A 22,134-nucleotide genomic window follows, 5' to 3' on the forward strand; every position below is an offset into this window, starting at 1 on the left:
TGGTTATTAGTTATTACTTATGCATTGTTATTATTCATTTTGAGGCGGTTGGCCTAAAAATTGACCCATCCGAATTCCTTTCGGCTCGATTGGTATATACGTCCCGCTGGGCGCACAACATTCAATGGCCGCTGTATATTATAGGCAGGTATATATACTTAAGACATTATAATATAGGCTTGCAGGAATACTTATACTATACACGACACTACAGCAGCGCATACTATCAACTATGTACGGAATCCACCGAGAAATGCCGATAACCGTGTTGATATATTATAATATAATATTTTATAAGAAATTCGTCAAATCCTATAATGTCTCCATCCATCGACCATCGACGTGCGTGAACTATAACGATCGTCGAATAAATAGTGTTTATTATTAAATACCTAATGTTTTGAGTGTAGGTTACTACAAATTCTTCTAAAATGTATTTCTAAAAAATTTTTCTCACTGAGTTTAAATTAATAAAAAAAAATAAATACCTATTTTTTATTCGTTAGTTATCGAACAACTCATCGTTAATAAGAATAATATTAAAATTGTTCACATAACCTGTGAATGTTTTAAATTTATTTATATCCACTGTAAAACTTTGTAATATGCAGACAACACACAACAACTTTATTTATGATTACATTGTATAGTTTTCGAATGTTGGTATGGTGGTATCGCGGATCACCGGTAACCATAGAATTTAAAACAAATAATAAAATAATATACTCATTGTCCACCATTCATTGGTGCATACTTGTTAAATTTATAATTTTTCATGCAAACGATTTTCTTTATAATTATTGTTATGACTTATGAGTATACCTACGCTCCTATATACACCCCTGCGTACACATACATATTTCCATTTTTGAATAGGTACAATTTAAGGTTTATTATATTATACTACTTATTATAGTTCTTAGTGTGTAATGAGTATTATAATGAATAACAAAACAATATTTTATTAATTTATTTTTCACTTTTCACATAAGTATGTACAACTTTTAATCACAATTGTTCAAACACAAACATGATGTATGGTTATATATTAACAATGGTAACAAATAGTATATATAATGCGCGAGGTGAACTAAAAAATATTTATACGATCATAATCATCGCTAAAAAAAAAAGAGAAAGAAAAAAAACAGTAATGAAAAATTAATGTTTAAAAATATTATAGAATTTATTATTATAAAGATTAAATTTTTGGTTAGGTACATCATATTATATACATCACACGACGCATTGACACGATTATTAAATTTCGATAATCGCATTGAACGATAAATAGAATTTAATATTAACAACCATTTTTAATAGTACTTTCCAATAAAAAATACATTAATGTTGTTAAAATACTGCAGACAATATTATTATATCCATCGATTAAAAGTTTTTATTAAACGTTATTACGACATTTCCGAAAATATTAGACTCAGCAGAATATTGTGTTATTTTGTTTGACCCCAAAATATCGTCGCCTGTATGGCGTATACCCGCCTAAAAAATAAACTTTTCGTGAATTTTGTTGCTAATGTTAATTTAACCTGCAACTTTTAATTTCCGAAATGAAACGGCAGCGGAGGTGTATTATAATATAGTGGTTAATTTCATATTTTCCACGCTTACAACAACGGGTTCATATTGCGTGTTTGTCTCGTATGTGTATGTGTACCCGTGTACAGTTTAGAACAGTGGCAGACGGTAGTGGCGGGATGGCAGCGGCGGCGAACGGTATGCACTGTGTTTGTACATCCGTTTAAAATTAGCCGAGCGACCGTATCGAAACGAGTTGTGTGTGTCCACAAGCGCACGCTACTGCCTCTCTATATACTGTATAATACTATTATAGAATATACCAATTGACTAATACCTCCAAATAACAATCTCCATTATTTATTCATTACCGCTAATATCGTGGTGGTACACACGCTGGCACTGATGCTGCGTCGTATAGTGTACATTTCGTATTATAATATACGAGATTTTAAACAGTGCGAATCGTATTTTTATTTTTTAAAACGTACTGTGTGTGTATATTATATTATATTATTTATAATATATAATATTAAATCTATTGTTTCTAGAACGCGTTTCTATATTGCCTTGTCTTTTGACAGGTTGACTTCATCAATCCAAACTGCGTTAACAACAATATTGTCTAATTTAGTTGTATTGTACCCGTGTATATTAAATGCGTGTTCGTATATATATATATATATATATATATATATATATTATACTCATCCATACGATGATGGGATGATTTCAAATATAACTTATTTATTGATACCAGAGAACTGAAATTTAGTACGCTTTTTGAACTCCTGTCGTTCTTTAACCTGTTAAATGTTTAAGCCATTTTTCACTTCAATAGCTGCTAATCGAGAGCTGGTATAATTATACTCGACTCTGTTAACAATATATTAAAGTAGTAGGAATTAAAAACCTTGAGCTCGTCTTTCTCTCTGAAAAAAAAAAAAAATTCATTTTGCAATGGTAAAACTTTTATAGATAACATATAATATTGTATGTTAAAATAAAAATGTTTTCTTTTATAGTAATAATTTATGTAGAATTTAAATTTCAAGATGGATTTTTATGTTACAATAATTTAATATCATTTTACTGAAATACTTGGTAATAATACAATTAATATTGGTACATATTATGTGCATACTTCAATACTTGGGTTTGAGTAGGTACTCAGTACGTCATACAAGATAAAATGTGCATTCCCGTATAGAGTATTTCATGATAATGTATATTAGTTAAAGTTTTTCGTTATCGATATTAATAATTAATAAATAATAATAATATAATATCATATGCATGTATGTCCTATTTCACAATTGTACAGCTACAAAATATTACTAAATTCTGCACTATTTTGTACAATTAATTATTTTTTAACTTATTATTTGTTGTCATTTATTTTAACCATTTATACAGGTAATACAATATTAACTATTTGTACAAGGCATTAAGTATTATTCTTTAAATAAGGTACGGCATACTAACCTATTCATCGGATTTATAATATTTTCTGCATTAATGAAATAATATTTTTCATAACAAAGAAAATTATTTCGTAAACATTTTAGAGTTTCTGGGAAATTCTATAAATTTATCAACTTTGATTGCAAAAACTAGAATTAAATGTATAAAAAGAAGGGTAGCGTTATTAAATAAAATATTATTTAGTTTTCAGAAATACACTGATCCATTTAAGTTATTACTTTACTTATAAGAACTGAGGAGATATAATATATCAAACTATGTACGTATGCTGTTAAAAAAGATATTTCATATTAATCTTGCGAACATTACACATATTTTACGCAAGTAAATATATTTAGCAGTCTTATACCTACCTACTAATACATTCTATGTATAAAATGTTAAAACGTCAACACAAACGCTTTTCCCTATTGCGACTTGTGAGTATAAGTAGATGATTTACTTTATCAATTGTAACCTTAGTGGATACTAGATATTATTCACTGCTTATGAAGTAATACAGCTAAAACAGCCTATACGTTTGAATAATTAAACCGTATTTTTTAAACTTTTTTATACTCAATAAATATCATCTAAACATACGTACAATATAAATATTATAAGCAATACAAAATAAATAGTGTTAGTAAAAATGTAAAATGTAAAATCTGTTTTTTTTTTTTTAATATGAGTTATAGGCACCTTAACCATACTGAAGAGGGTGCTTGAATATATATTGATTTGCCCATTTAGGACTCAAACGCACCAATCTATTAAATAAGCCCTTGAGTATAGATATTAACATACATAAAGTAATATCAATAAATTGAATTTTATAGGATTCTTAAAGTATTTAATTTAACTTAGATTGAATTTATGTAATATTTTATTTTTTCCAGAGCAACATTCTGGTGCCATATAGCAATTTTAATATTTTTAAATTAAATTAGAACATATATATTTTATTAAAAATAATTATTTTCCTTGCATAGAATTTATTAAAAAATATTGTTTATCAATTGGTAAAAAAAGTATATATATTTAAATCAAAAATATAATATTGTCAATCGTTGAATAGCCCATTAACATATTTGTTACTGCTTTCGGATAATATAAAAATCAGAAAATACGAGTACCTACTTATAAAACACGTTCAATAATTGTGAGGTTTTAACATACACCGCTAAAACCGTCAGGCATGACGTTTATTGAGCATTTCAGGTATATATAATATATAGTCAGTATAAGTGTCCTTGAGGATTTTGTGTGTCTATACACAACAACAGTACAACACATATTATATAGGTACGCATCAAACTACACATATTATTATATACATTATACGTCAAAGTGATACGAAAAAAAAATGTTGTCATACAAGACATTCACTGAGATTTTTTTACACGTAATCATTCGATTGTATATTCAACCTATACCTATACCTATGAGTTTTGTTTTCCGTATTTTTGATTCAATGCCAAGACTTTACAAACGCAACACTGGCACAGTTTTTATCACGTGTGATAATTTTATTTAGCACTAATTTTCTACACACTTCATTTATTTACCAGCTGATAAATATAGCAGTTAAAATTGGATATTTTATTTAATACTTAAAAATACCTATACAGTTGTAAGTACATTACTACAAAGTACTTATATATATATTTTTTTTTTATACACTTATATATTATGTAATAACTAAAAACTTATTACTGTAAAGTATAAAATATATAGCCACGAGTTTAATTACTTAAAGAAAAAAATTAATTAATAGACGTTGTATTGCGTTTTGATTATAGTTCTGGATTTAACAAAGAATTCTTGAATAAAACTTAAAGTATAATAAGTATACTACTTATAATTACATGATTTAAATTGTATTATTAAATAATTATAACATGAAATAAACCAAACATATTATATTATAACTCAAAACAATATAAACAATTGTTGTTTTAACCAGTGTACTCACACTGATCGAAACAATTTTTATGGGTTGTCGGTTTCGGTAAAAACTTTATACAAGTATATAGAGAAATTATATATATTGGATGAAGTCGGTGAAGGTTTTTGTTTAATTCCTTTCATTTTAGTTTCATTCGATTTCAGTCAATCTATATTATTTTTAACGTTTTTGTTATCAAAAATTTAGGAACTTACATAAGACATTTTTTTATTTGTCTATTATTCCTATCTACAGTATCCATTTTACTGAATAAATCATTCAATGTAGATATGAATACAAATTACAGTTACTTAAAATAAAATTAAAAATATTATACGCAGATAAACTTGAAATATTGTTAGAAGTTAGAGTAGCTTTAGAGCATAGAGAATGAATCACTAAATGAATAAAAATTCTTTTGGTTATAGTTCACAGAGCTTAAAGGAGCAATGTACTATAATTGCTATACTGTCTGCAGTTCTGTGAAAAGGCACTTCAAAAGTAGGTTGGTATCTATATAGTATTAATAGCTGTAAAAACAGTGGAATAGAACTTTCAAAGCGATTCCGGCTAATCGATATCACCGTTGACAATACATAAACATTTCATAAAAGTCATAGTACAAATGTCCGGTTTAACATACATATTGAATGCAATTGTCCAGTCGTAAATTTCAAGTCTTATTTTGTAGATAATGAATTTGTATTTTTCAAGATATTTAAATTTTAAACGATTTGAACAAATTAAATATTTATTTTGCATCCCAATATTAAATTTTCACGTTGTCTTGTTTTTATTATTCATGATTATTTTTATACCAAGATATGTACCTACTCGTAAGTAGCTTAAAAGCGTGTTAAAGAACCGTTTTAATAATGTATACAAGTACTGGAGAACAGTGTTTATATTGTAAATTTATATTGGGAAAATAATTTGTCTTTATAATAATGTAGTCATTAAATATATTGAAATATTTCTGAATAATTTAGTTTAAAAAAAATTGTATTTCGCATAATGTTTATAATATGGTCAGTATATACGTTTTTAGTATTTTACAATTTACTATAAATTCTAATTATTTCAATGTATAATTGATAATTTAGAAATTAGAATACTTATACAGAATTTAGAATTAAATTATAATAGTTTAAACATGTGTTAATGCGACGTGCGTGTTAAACTTGATTAATAATTTCTATAAGTGTAAACACTAAACATACGTGTAATAAGTATGTAAGTACTTCGCACCAAGTATTATATAATTTATAATTAAGAAGTTATTGGGATATTTAATAATCTGTAATTTAATTATAGTTTGTAAATTTATTGAAAAATAAATTCAAAATTTAAAAGTAAAAAATTCATTTTACTCATTAGTAAATATATTATAATTGTTATTGAGCAGCCCGAAAAAATAATCTTGTAATGAAATCTGAGCTTTATATAATCATTGACAATAGTTTTCTCTTTAATTCAGATTTTTGCATTTGTCAAAAACTGTATTAATTAAAATTATAGTTAGTTCTACAAAATGTGTTGTGTTAACATACTAGTAATATATAGTTGTACGTTTTAAAACGCATTATTAAAACGTACAAAATAATAACAATAACAGGAGTGTTGTGAGTGTTGTGACGAAATTGTACATAAAGAATTATCTGAAAGCGTTTATGATCAGGTATTATATTTCATATATAAATCATGCTAATAAATCAGTATTTTAAAAAATAAGTTTAGTTTATGGAAGAAACTAGTACAGCGTCAATGGGTAATTGATATTACATTATATTTTTCAATCACATAACAGGCGTGTGTAAGGGCATAACTAAACTGAATATCATTTCAAAATATAAAATATTTTCTTTAAACGAATTCTAAATATCAATTAGTATTTAATAACACACATTAAATGCCTGTATCACTTAATAAAGATGGAGAAATATAATGTAAACATCTATAATATTGTGATCATTTTCAATTAGGAACATAAAATAAAATGTGATTATAACCAAGCAAGCGGTTATATCTTAATATGTGGTTGTAACAAAGTTTTTTTTACACCAAGTAGGTATGCGATTGATACTAGATATATTTTGTTTTAACCTGATACGTAAAGTATACATAAGTTATATTTTTCTAAGAAACATTTCTAGAAACTAAAATAACTAAGACAATGGTATATTAATTAAGTAAATATTTATTTTATTGTGGACAATTCGATTAGAGTCTTTGTCAATATTTATTGAATTTACGTATAATTAATTGTAAAATGTTTCCCGTTATAATAGTATTGTCAAACCTTAAACATCTAAAAAATCGAACTAATCACAAGAAATACATAACGAAATGATACATCACACGAAGACTGCAGAAAACAAAATTATTCAGGTTTTGGGGTAACCAGAATGTTTTATTCGGATTTTGGATAATTCTGGTGTTTTGAAAAAAAATCATTCGGGTTATATGGGTTTTGGGTGTTTGATTTTTTAAAGGTTTTTAGGGGTGTTACGGGTTCGAATTGATTCGGGTGCAAGGCTTTACCTATTTCCTACCTATATTTAAATATTTAACAAAAATAATGATTTGTTATTTCTAAATAATAAAATTTAACAATTTTGCTTTTAGATTAGGTTTGTTTTCTTCTGGCGATGACATAAATGTTAGTATAATTAACATATTGAAATTATTGTTATACCTTCATTAATCATATAAACAAACTGTTAAACGTTTATAAAGGTAATGATTGTTTTAAGTTATAAATTGTAAAAGTACAACTGACTTTTTAGTTTTCATATTAAAGTTTAAAACAAGTTTATAATTTCTAAGTTTTTACTAATCTCAGAACAAAAAGTTTTAAAATTATTTGGACGCCTTATGCTCTACCACGTTATGTTTTTTTATTCAAACGTTGACTACAAAGGTTTCAAAACAACTTTATTAAAAGAAAAAAATAATAATCAATTTCATTTAAATTGGTCTTTTACTTCAATTAAGTAAATTTATACAAATGTATCTTAAATAAAAGTTAAAAAAATAATCAAATTATCTAATTGAACAATATGAACTTATTTTATATTTTAGAACCACGCATAATGAGTATTTAATTAGGTATAAAAGCTTATTTATTTATCATACTTGAAATGAAAAAAAAACAAATCATACATATATACATAATAATTTTTTTATTAGATAAATATGTTTATTAAATATAAACCTTTTTTTTTTCAGACAATTGATGCAATAAGAAAATAAGAAAGAAGAACAGTTGTCGCGTAAAATATTTTATTATTGTATCTTGACAATAAATCCGTACGGTTTTAATGGACATCATTTGAAAACACGAGACCACGAGTAGCACACATATAACGACGGTATGCCATTTTTTACGACCATGAGAAAAAATTATTGCCCGCAGTGCAACAACAGTGGTAGCGTGGTAAGTTGAAATGTAATTTATATTGCTCGAACGATTGACCTATTGATTCCGGTCAGTTGTAAGATTACAAAGCGTAAACTGTTCCTTAATCTATTATAATGTCTTATACAATATACACACATACATTTATAATAATATGTGTAACTATCAGTAGTTGTAATATACACCATGATAGACGTTTAAAAAGATTTGGTTGTATATTTAATATATTTACAGTGTATTAATAAATCAAATAAAAGTAAAATTTTATTTTATCGTTAGTAAGTTATGGCCTTAAGATCTTCATCGTGCAAATTAATATTTTAATTTTTGTGTTTTAAGAAATGTAACAATACGTTTACCCATTATGGTATACACTCAATTATAGTGCATGGCTTAGTACTTAACTACTTAAATACCTATATAGATGATAAATAATAAGTAATAACTATACAAACATTCCACATAAAATCGTTTGGCCAATCACCTTGTTATCGTTTCTCCGACATCACCGCGATACCGTAACATCTGTCTTAGTGTCTTGTATATGTATCGCACTACTTTGCTGTCATTTTGAGTCTTGTCAACTTGCCAATTACTGGTTAAGTAGAGTTTATCTGTACACTCCACAGCTATAATTTTATAAAAATGATTAAATTTTGATACTTACAATGAAATAATAATATATTAGCTGTATAGTTTTTAATACCCGAGAGCCTTAAATATTTTAATAAGGTTTATCAACCGAATTTTACTCATTACTCCGCAGTACCTACTTATTTAAGACATTGGCCGACGTAATTATTATTTTAAATAATAAAAATATTAATTTCAAAACACCCATACTGATACATCCATATATTATTAGTGGCCAATATGGCAATATTTGATTAGTAATTAGTATTAATAACGATTTTTGTATTATAAGTATTATAATATCTGATAATCAAATTAATAATATCATTTAAGTTATTAAAAAAAAATAAAACATTTGATTGACCAATAATTAAACAATGAATTTTAAAGCTGCTTTTCAGTTTTATAAAATATTATACATTATGTGTATACCTACCTACTAAATTCAACTATGTAGGGGAAAATTAATTTTTATGACTTCCTAGGGTTTATGACCATTAAAAGTGTTTGTTTTAAAATACTATTAGGTTTAAGTACATGATAATGTTTTATATTTAATTTTAAACTTTTTTGAAACGTGTTGATGGAATAATATATAATATTTTAAGAATTTATAAGTAGGAATAATATTATTAATTTTTTTTAAACAACTTTATATTTGTTTTAATAACTCCAACTTATAACAATACCAATAAGAAGTAACAATTATTTTTTTAATTATGTCTTAATTTTTTCATGTCATATGCGATTAACAGATAAAAAAAATTTAATAACTCGTGGTGGTGTGATTTAAAGAATTGCAGTAAGTATCTACTTATCAAAATAATTAGTGTTCAATTATTATTAAATCATTTCAGTAAGTTTCAAAAAATTTTTTTTTATATTTAGGGTTTTGTTATGTTTTTTAAACTATTGTAGAAAAATATAGGTTGGATAAAGGAGAGGAGATTAAGCTTGGAAGTCAAACTTCCATCGTTCCCTGGGGAAATTCGAATATGGTTTGTACACGGGCGGTGGCACACCTTGGTTTCACTATTTTTCAAATGCATCACGTCTAAAACGTAACAAGATTTATAGTTTCTGGTCAATAGGTGCACGCGGCGGCGTGCGGCGGTAGGCGAAAAGAGAGTAATTGGAAAAGCAATCGATCGATGTGGACTTTGAGCAGTTTGCCTACGTGTGTGTTTATAGTTTTCGAAAGGTTGACTTCGGCACGTGTACATACATTCACGATACACACACACGTATACTTATATGCGAGTATAATATGCATATTTTTTAGGTTATATAGATTATTGTAATAGTATATAAAATTAAAAATTAAAATTAATGCCCGGTTAAAGGTCTTGAAATAATAATAAAATTCTCTGGCGGAACTAAACCGATTTGGCGTTTGTATGGTTTATTCATAAAGCGAATCGTGCTACCACTGCCATCACTGCGATCAGTAGAAAGAACGATTTATATTGTACGAAACACACTATTTACCACTCTGTACAATGTACATCATTGTCAATCAAACAAAAATTCCTTTCTCCTCTCCACTCTGGCACCGCTGTACATGCCGCCTTAACACATTTATTAGTTGTTACACACATATCGCCTTTACCTATTAACATTATGACATATTACTATTTTTACTTTTTAAAATATAAATCTATACAAATAAATTCCATAGTATAATTATTATTACTTTTAAAACTTCTCTAAGTTATTTTTTTTTTTGTGATTAAATTTCTAATTTAATATTCCATTTATGTATTCATATATGGGATTTTCAACTTATACTTACGCTTTATAAACGGACATATAAATGAAAAGAAAAATATTCATCTTTCAAATCGGATTTTCAATCCCAATGTCTTTGTATTACAAATAATATTCATATAAAACTTCATTTGTTGTTCTAACACCAACAACTTAGTACTAGTATACGCTGTTATATAGGTTTTTAAATAATTTAAATATTTGTTTTCATTTAGCACGCTGTTGGTATGACGTATGAATTTCAATGTAGCTTTGTCAGTCAGATACTCAAACAAGGCAACAAATTGTTATCTCAGTAAAATTATCTTTGAAATCATCTTTCGCTTCCATTCATTGCGCATGTAATACGATTTGAAAACTTTTATCGTGAATATTTTATAAGGAACATTATAAAAAGATGCCATAATTTTATCGCAAACTTAATTTTTGTTTAAATACCTACTGTTTTTTCTTTGTTAACGGAATATTAATATAATATAATGAATATATTATATCGTATACTTACATTATTTGAAATAATTATAGCTTAATAAAAGCAAAAATTTAAGATAACAATTTAAATTTTAGATTACTACTAAAAATTAAAGAACAACTTTAAAATCTATATACCTAATATGTTAATTTTACATGTTATAAATTGAAAATATATTCTCCATCATCGTTTATTTTTGTATAAGCCACAATAAGTACCATAAGTACTATTTATATTAATGTATCAATGTTATGTTATCTATTGAAAATCTAATAAATAATGAGTAATGACACACAATATTGTCAGGATAATATTATAGCTTACAAGTAGTTCTTACTGTTTCTTTGTGTTAAAACAAAAATTATTAACATATTACAAAAATAAAACTGAGAAATTTGGTGATTATAATAAGTTATTTTTAGAGTTTTACTCCCAGTTTATCTATTTAAGCACCCCTTCACCTCTTTGAACAAGGATTATAAATGGATAAGATTCGTGACGGGTATTTTATGGTTAGCTGTCTAACAGAAAACAGATTTTTTTTGTTTGTTAAAGCTGTCTCGTTATACTGGGTAAGCAAAAGCGAACATTGTTTTGGTCATCTACTCATCTATCCAAGAAGTATCCGACGTGGATTATCCTTTAACAAAAAAAAGGGTGTGTATTCAATTTGGTATACCTTGACCCAAGACACAATAGAAATTACATCATTTGCTATACAGTAGGAGTATTTATACTGTATTCACCTTTTTTTTATGTTTTCCTATTTTATACTTATTAATATTAAATGCATTAAAACATTCAATAGTTACTTATTTAAGAATAAAACAGAAATTCGTAATAATATTTCTAAATATCAGAATTAGACATTACGTTATATAATATACTTATTACTCGTTTTATATAAACTATGACTTAAATATTAAAGTATATTATTTTTTTTATTTTATTTTTTACTTTAAACAACTAACTGGTTTTTGAAAATTTAAGGAAGCTATCTGTAATAATAAGGTTTGGACTATAAAACATTTATCATTTTTTTGTATTCTATTATAAGTTAGGTATGTAGTTATCAGTTTATCACACTCAATACTTACTAGCAAATAAACATTTCAGTAGTGCGTATACAGTAATCCCCAAAACTATATGAGAGAACCGTATAATATATTATATTCGAATCGAATGAAATATACTCGAATGCCGATGTCGTACAAATGGTATGTATATACATTTTTACAGACGATAGTTCACGTTCGTTATAAATATTAAATAATATTTATCTTAGTAGTTACATCATGTAGTATTATACATGCATATTACATGTGGGGGCATATATGAATATTATATGTATATGATATATTATTAAATACTCATATGTCGATGTTTATTTTTTAAACTGCAGTACACTTTTACAATAACCCTATGTAGAATTTTAGACAATCTATTTTATTTTTTTTTGTTAACATTTGTTCACACTTATTAATGGTATAAAGTAATAACTAATTTCTGATAATAACTACACGCTAATTGGATTTAGGTGCTAGACTCGTTTGGTATAATAAGAAGCAAAGCCAAATGAAATAATCAAATATGCTGGCTGAATACTAATGTTTGTATTAAAATGTGTTTTAAATTATACACTCGGCTAGTTGACTAGTATTAATGGTTTTAGTTAGAGTTTTAGCACTCAACCTAATGAATATAAAAAATGTTTATTATTCAATTTAATAAAAATATTTTGTAAATTATGTCTAGTGACGATGTAATAAATACGTAGGGTACTGTTGAAAAAAATTATATGATTTAATAAAAAAGTTCTAAATTAACTGCAATACATAATATTATATACCAATAATTGTGCCTATAATTTTTTTTTTTAAAGAAAAAAACTGTTTTTACTTTTTATTTAATGTAAAATAATGTTTTGAATAAAATTACTAATTAAATAATTAGGTACATATATTATACTTATTTATTTTATTATCATAAATAATTGTTTATAGGTATGGAGTAATTGTGTAAATATTACATAGAGCATATAAATAAAAATGAAAAATCACACAATTTGAAAGTTTTAAAAGTAAAAAACTCTCTTAAAACGATTCTATCATAATAATGTTAGCAATTATGAAATACTTTCAACCGATAAAAATAATTATATTATTCAATAAAAATGCGATAATCATGATTAAAAAATAATAAATCGGAATAAATGGTAATAATTGGTAATCAGTAATAATAATGTATTACATAAACTAATAATTACCTATTACTTATCAAGAAAATCTATCCGGTCACGTAGACCAATAGAAATTATATTATATTTTTAAAAATAAACATTAAAATGTATTGTTTATAAACATGATAATACAATATAATATATAAAACATCAATTAATACATTTTATTATTTAATACAAAATTAATTTTGAGTGGAGACAGCGCTCAGCCTAAATTTCTAGGGTATATTTTATTACAGATATAAATGTTATTTGTTATAAATAATTTATTCCAAGTTTAATGATACGGTTAGTTGAACTAACTTTTGACGAAAACAAATCGTAAATATTATATAATATATTATATATTAATTTTATGATCATAATACTATATCTCATATATTATTACTAGTTGTTATTTATCATGCAATTAAGTAAATACCAACGTAGCATTTATATTTTATAGAATGGTATGAAATGTATGAATAAGTTCATTGTATAAATATACTGAAATGAATCTAAACAATTTAAACATTTTTGTTATATATAGTAAATAATAATATATTCAGTAACGAAAAGTGTCTTGTCCTTACAAATAATATTTGTTAAGTTACAACAAAATTATTATACTATTGTTATTTTTTGTCCAATTTTGTTTAAACTCGAAATGTCTACATGAAAATTGTGCATTTAAGATATATAGCTGTCTGTAATAAATACTTAGCTGTTTTAAAAATGTTAATGATAATTACAAAATTATACCAATTTTTTTACTTCAAACGGTTATAAAAGAAAAATGTATTCACCCATGTGTTTCCTCTGCAATATTTAGAATAATTTACATCAGATATTGTATTAAAGCTTCAATGGTTTTTAATCACAAATAAAAACTTTACCGTACAAAAATTAAAATCGAAAGTTTCAAATGTCTATTTCACAAAAAAGCCAAATTATTTGAAATTTAAACTGGTTTCAAGTATAAATTTCGATTTTCTCTCGATTATTTTAAAAATAGGTACCTACCCAGAATATTTAACAATATTTACTATTGACCTATTGAGTCCTAACTAGATCAAATTTTCTACAAGGAACTAAAGTTGAAAAACGATTTTCTATAAAAAGTATATACACGTGGCAGGCAAAAAATAACACATGATTGTAAAACCATTATATTTATCGCTTCTCTAAAAATCTAAAATGACATAATTATTAAATAAAATGTATTATTTTAAACCATTCAAAAATATTTAATTTATCAAGACAAATAAAAACATCATTGAGCTGAATGTAAAAATAATAAATGCATTTAACGATAAGTAAGTAATAATATATTTATGATAAGTCGTGGCTTATCATATTATTTATGACTCTTTAAAATTGTTGGTGTATGTAAATAAATATAACTAGAATTTAAAAAATATAATAAAATCTTACAAAATACTACGTGAAAAAATGTCCACACGAGAAATAACAAAACAGTTAAACGTTCATGTAATTATGGAAATTGTTGCCGAGAGCATATTAATAAGTATATAATAACACATTAACATGCATGTTATACACATATAGGTATGTATAGTATATACACAGTTCTGTTTCGGTCAATATTAGCAGTACTCTATCGATGTTGGTAACTTGTGTAATGTGTTATCAACATATTATGTAGATATATGTACCTACCTACATAATTCCAAATGTATCAATTTCGAGTTATTGATAAATCCAATTATTTAAGCTGCAGTATTATAATATTATCTTGAATCTTCGTTGTTTTGAATATTAAATTAATAATATATACCTATAGGCTACTAAACAGTTTTTAATAATAATATCTATAATTTGTTCAGTGTTTACACGTATGTAATTTTTATTAAACACAGATAGTTGTTCAGTGTTCTAACTGTATAAAATGTCAAAATAATGTTCAATTAAGTGTTAAAATATATGTATTTATAATATAGTATACATGTTTCAATTAATTTAATAATATAAAACCAGTTTTAACAAAAATGAAAGGACCAAGAAATTTGTTTGTTGAATTACATTATAGGTACATTATACAATTATTGAACAGCTTTCAAAAAACTCAAATATATAATAAAAATTTAAATTTAATTTTTAAATATTATTGATTTGTGAAAGTGGTCAACTTAAATAAGTAATTATAATAAACATAATACATATATATTTAAAAGATAACGTATAAAATGATTACTCTGTTTTATATTATACTTCTATTTATTATTGTGTTCAACAATATTTCCCGTTATGTGATTATTTATTAATTTATTACGAGTCATGTAAATTGTGCTGGTTTTCATTTCAAACAATGGCTCGTATATTATGACAGTACGTAGAGCACTATATATCAGTACATACAGTATTATAATATACTGTGTTACTGTGTATACACTTATCGTTAGATTTATCTTTTATGAACATTTAAAAATCACATTAACACTTTAAAAGAATAAACTTTACTAAATTTTTTTTCCATATGAAAATAAATTATTACTTTCTAAAATATAACAATAATACAACACTGTGTTTTCGTAGAGATGGCCTAAGAATTAAATACTAGGTCTCTATATCCTGTCCAATTATACATAATGTGTTTATCCATTTAATTTATAACTTTTTATTAAATAATTTAATATAATTTTCATTGCTATATACTATATAGATTAATAACTATAATAAGTAATGACCATATAATTTTATAAACATATATGTATATACAATTTCCGGTTGTAATACTTAAGATTCTGAATAGAGCAATGTATTTTAAAATGATAATAATATGTAATTTTTTTGTCTAAAAACGTTTTTGTAATTAAAAGAAATGCTTTAATTTTCAACTTAAACGTTGTTTTCCTGTAACAAATTAAATATAGGTACCTAAGAGTCAAAAGAAAAAATCCACAATAATTTTCAATATGCTAAAACTAAATTATAAGTACATTCTAAAGTGAAATATATATTTTGGTAGCTTTATTGTATTAAATCTTTTGCAAAATAAAAAACAGAAGTCTTATCCATTAACTTCAAAATAACATTAAATAAAATAAATATATGCATACAATATTGTACGGCTATATATTTCCTTTTATTATATAAATAAATTATAAGTAGTTGGAATGTATAAAATACCAAAAGTGATAAAATTTAATTTTTGCATATTAATATGAATGTTAATTTAAAAAATTGTATGTTAAGTAGTTATTCCAATATTCGTGAAAAATATTACTACACTGCAGGGAAAGTAACAAAAACAATTAGAAGAGTACCTATTTACAATTTTATTTTGTAATTAATAATAGAAAGTGTATGTGTTATAATGAATTGTTCAAAACTTAAATTATTTATAGAACTATATAAAATAAATTCAAACCTACTTTTAATTTTAAAAAGGATATTAGCATTTAATATAAACTACATCACATATCATTTGCACATTATAATTGCATGTATATTATATTACATTATATAGGCACAAACGATTCAGACTACAGTGCGTATATTCAAATGAAATTGAAATATTTGTATCATATTACTGCTATCTGGCCTCGAGGTTACGAGGGTCAACATTCAACAATAATAATTATTATCTATATGCCATAAATTTACTCTATCTCGTCTATAATAGTATAATATAGTTTACTGTCACCGGCGGCGAAATGCAAATAGATTTGGAGTAGATCTACTTAGTAGTTAGTACCACTATAGCACTTGGATTTGGAAGAAATTAAAAACATTTTAAAGCGTAAAGCAAAAATCCTATGCAATATATATTGTTGTAAAGTGATTATCTCATATTCACATTCAAGTTTTACAGTTTAATCATAAAAATGTTATAAATGTAAAAACAGAGTAAGCCTTAATACTAATACTTAAAATATTAAATACTGAATGCAGACAAACGCAGAAATTGCCAAAGTCAATTATAATATTCTTGGTCCTTAGTTCTTCAACCAAATCCTAGGAAAAATTGAGATAGCCAAGAAAAAAGTGTTAAAATGTATAGAAGAATGTATTCTACATAACATATTATATTGTAAAAAAAAAAATATATGACAAAAATGTAACAGTCATTAATATTTAATATCATATTAATATTATTAGTAATAGTTTATTACTATAGGTAGAAAAAAATCATTGTCAGCCAATAGTTAAGTCGTTGAAACTTATTTTGTATAATAGTAATAATAATAAAAAAAAAAATGCATGGTAAAAAATGTCACATCATTATAAAATATCTTCATACCAATACAAGAATTCAGCACTAGGTTGTGCCTTACACTATTTTTAATGTAAAAACGAAATCGGTTTTGTATTTTGACATTTAAAAGTTGGAAATCCTCCGGGTGAATCGCGTAGTTATGATGTAATGAAGGACTTCTATTAATCTTCAACTATTTGTCAAATATTTAATGAAATTAATAAAATGAATAATTCGTTCACTGCAGATGTTGTCTATCCTACGACTCTGCGCCGACGTAATAATATTATGTCGGCGCCATACAATAAATTGAGGTACAAATATTATTTTTTACGTTACTTAAACTCGTCGCGATTCAAACACGTAGCTTTTTTTATTGTTCATATTATTATAATAGTTCGATTCCCGGGACCAAAGCTGCTGGACAAATCGATAGATCAAAAGCGAGAGACGTCGTAATCACGCGGGTGGTATCATATTATTATTTATTACTATTTTGCTTCGGGAAGGCGTAGTGTGATAGAAATTATTATCACACTATTTAGTAGGACTCACGAGTAGGAGTAAGAGGCACTGAGCGGCGAGCGCATTATTACTATTATTAAATAGAAAGTGTATTTCGTGCGCGGATATTTTTTTGTACGCTATATTTCGTAACTATCGTATTATTCGTGTGCCGCATAATATTATAATAATACGCATACACATATTTTTTAACGCGGTTATTATTTGTTTTAATATATTTATTATTATTATTATTATTATTGAGAATCACTGGTCTCTCCCGCACAAACAATATGCGACTAGTACAGTATAAAAATGATAATAATAATAATAATAATAAAGTATATCAGCCGCGGCAGCTTTGGTGGCCGGGGAGAATCGTGTGGTGGTAAACGCGCGTGTGACGACGGTGTAGGCGAAGTCGGCCGAGGGGGACACGAGAGAAAAAAATATATAATAATAATAATAATAATAAAAGCGGTGCGCGCAACCGACATCTACAACAATCGTCTCTACAACTACGCGCCGCACACACGCTGGCAAACGTACGCGCACATCACACACACACACACACGTGACCGTGCACGCACGCGCACGCGCACAACATAATAACCGCTACCTCTGTTCGACGACGAGTAGACCGGTGGCGGAATCGGGGCGGGACGGGTCGCGGGTCACGGCACAGGACGGGGGACAAGGCGGGGGGTCAGTGTTATCGTTCGCCTTGTCGGCCTATTATAATCAGCACACACACACACACACACACACACAAACGTCTAAATAGATTTAACGAACGCGACCGCCGCCGCCGTTGCTTCCGACCGACCGTGTGGGGTGTTTACCGAAACGTCATTGTTTTTGCACACTTTAATCGCCGGTTAATTACCAACACGCGCCTGCCCGCCAATTCGATTCCTCTTTCATAATATTTGTTCGGCTTTTATTAGATTCGCTTCATTTTTTTTTTCTCTCTTCTCTTTCTCTCAAAATACCTATACGTACCTACGTTTTATTTTTCCCTTCTCCTCCCCCCGACGACTCCGACCGCAGTCGTTTTTTCCGTCTGCGATTTTTCCGGTTTGTATACGTTTTGTTTTTACGTACGATATTATATATATTATTATATACACCGCGTACGCACAGAGACACGCGGCGCTTTATGACTTTTTATTCTCTCCGACCTTTTTGTACGTGTGTGATATTGTATAATATTATATTTTTATTATTTCGTACTATCGTCCGTACACGATAATAATATACCTAGTAATAACAATATTATACAGACCTAATAGGAATCACACGTTTTTTCTTTTATGTCGCTTAAACACGATTAGTGTATTTTTGCGCCGCCGTCGTTTATTAATAACAGTATATTCTTATTATAGGTACCCTGGTACCCGTACTGCAGTATAATAATATAATATAATATTGTACAATGATATTTAAATATTCCACGTACTTGTACTGTACCAGACCTACATAATATATTAATAATAATTAGCATTATTTATCATATATTTTAAATGTAGTACCATAGGTGTATACCGGGGCAATAATATAACATTAAAAAAAAATTACGTTCCTAATTCGTCTAGGGTAAAGCAACTATTTTGGATAAAATATAGGTGCACTATATACACATATTTTTTAAATTCAAAGCTTATTTATATTTAAAAACAGTTTTATTAACATATAATGTGGTTTATTTTGAAAAATTAATTGCATTTCATTATAATATTTGATTTTATGCATTAAATTAAATATATATTATGATGAAAATCACTCGTTGCGTGAATCATATTTTAAGTAATCACATATTTTACTTGGTCATACTTTTGAGGTAAAACTCATTAATATGATTTTATAAGATATTTGTCATTTATTTTATTGAATTGAATTTATAATTAAAAATGTTAAGTCCCCATTTATGTACTATAAGTTATAACTATATTATTTAAGTATGGTTGGGTTGCACAAAGTGATATTTAAAACTTATAAAAATGTTTACAATACGCAATTCAAAAAAAAAAAAAAATAGTAAATTAAATAGCTGCTATATTATTCTAGTATTCGTGTGAAATATTACACGGAGAAAGTAGTAAAAACAATACATAAACAATTTTATTTTGTAATTAGTGTCTGGACGCGTATGTGTTATAATGACTAATTGTTTAAGACTTAAATGATTTATAGAACTGTATAGAAGAATCATCATTTATAATCTTAATTTTTGTGAGCGAAATCCTAGTTTAAACGTATTATGTAAATTCTAAACATTCTCTCTTGTCCTTCTCGTTTTTATTAAACTGAAATCGCTATTTATATAATATTTAACACATTCAAAAATTTCACGTAGGTACTCAAATAACGGGTGATAATATGCATCGTTACTCATTTTACGACAACAATTCATAGATAAATACTGACGTTACACTGTTTAAAAAAATCCAGTGTGTAATTTAATTTATACATAGTATACCTACTACGTAATATTATCATGTATAACAACACTATATGAGCAAACGAGAATAGAAACAATAATTTGTTTCATATTTTTATACAACTGTTGGAATTAAAAGTATATATAGATATTTGCTATGTTATTCACATAATATATCGTTCACTTTGTAAAACACATTAACGCGATAACATTAAGTTCTAAGTTTTAAATGTATAAATATAAATTATAACTCGTCGCGAGTCATCCGCAAATAATAGATGAGCAGCATAGTGTCAATGACACCTTTTGACCCCTTTTAACGAAAACAAAAATCAACAAAGCACCTAAGAATAGATAACGATATCACTTCTGACAAATCCTAAATTACAGTCCCACAAATTACCTATACATATACCGTAAATTTAAATTGTTACTACTTTATTATTATTTATAATTTTTGATATAAAAGTAAAAGTAAAAAAGAAGTTAAATATGAATAAATCTTATACAGTTACACCTATAAATAATAAATAGGTATAATACTAATAAATTTCAAATAAATATTCTAAGTACTATATAATGTAATGCGTCATTTTTAAATTGTTTATAAGAATTATAATCTATAATTCTTTATATAAAACTATAAATTATAATGCAATTGACAATTATTAATTTTTTTTTTTTAATTATAATATGTCTTATACTTATGAATAATAGACTACCTACTATTTGTTTTGTATTTACAATATATATATTTTTTTATACGATATCAATTTTACTATTGTACAATAATCATAATAACGTATTGATTTAATAAAAATAAATTACTACCCTCGTAAAAAAATTTGTAAAATTAACCAAAGGAAATAACAAAAGCCGGTATTAAGTATTATGTGTATATAAAAAACCCCACCAGATGTACAATGAGGATCAACGTAGGAACCAACTATAAATATAAAAGGGGAGCAGACTGAACAATGTGAAAGAGCGTAATTCGCATAAGGGTAGTAGAAATGATAGAGACTAATATTTAAAGAAAAAGTTTTTTAAATAGTAGAGAGAGAGAGAGATCATAAACTTCTTTAGGAATTACCTCATTGCGATAATAAAAAAATATTTGCTTATTTATTTAACTAAACTTAAAAGTTTAAACCAATGCAATATATATAGTACGTACTAAACTAAGTATAGACGATATTATTGCAGTTCAAACAATTTGTAATATAATTATTTATTAGTAAAACGTTTACAATAATTATAACCCACGGGTTCGAACCTCTTAAGTAAATCACAGTGTGTAAATCAGTACAGATTTTATATACACATTATTTTTCTCAATTAATTTTTACATTACGTGAACTGATCATGCAGAAAATTCCCTCGTGGAGAGGGTTGAACCAATTATTCCGATTATAAATACATTTATTTATAGATAATTTGGTCAACCCAACATTGTTAAAATCGATGAATTTCATAACTGATCAGTTCAATGACGTTATCGATCGATCCAAA

At 26.1% G+C, this 22,134-nt stretch overlaps 1 long non-coding RNA gene across 4 annotated transcripts; it reads right to left on the reverse strand.

Moving 5' to 3' along the window:
• Nucleotides 1–1,372: 1,372 nt before the first annotated feature.
• Nucleotides 1,373–9,164, reverse strand: LOC126555936 (uncharacterized). Of its 4 annotated transcripts, none has more exons than XR_007607023.1 (3): nt 9,076–9,164; nt 8,854–8,998; nt 1,373–2,471 (listed from the first exon to the last, which is right to left on the reverse strand). It is a non-coding gene; the product is annotated as an uncharacterized LOC126555936 (long non-coding RNA). The 4 variants fall into 4 exon arrangements; XR_007607024.1 differs by having other exon boundaries at nt 8,825–8,998; XR_007607022.1 differs by lacking the exon at nt 1,373–2,471 and adding an exon at nt 8,184–8,426.
• Between the last annotated feature and the right edge of the window lie 12,970 nt (nt 9,165–22,134).

Source organism: Aphis gossypii, chromosome 1 (assembly GCF_020184175.1).
Source record: "Aphis gossypii isolate Hap1 chromosome 1, ASM2018417v2, whole genome shotgun sequence".
Taxonomy (NCBI): domain Eukaryota; kingdom Metazoa; phylum Arthropoda; class Insecta; order Hemiptera; family Aphididae; genus Aphis; species Aphis gossypii.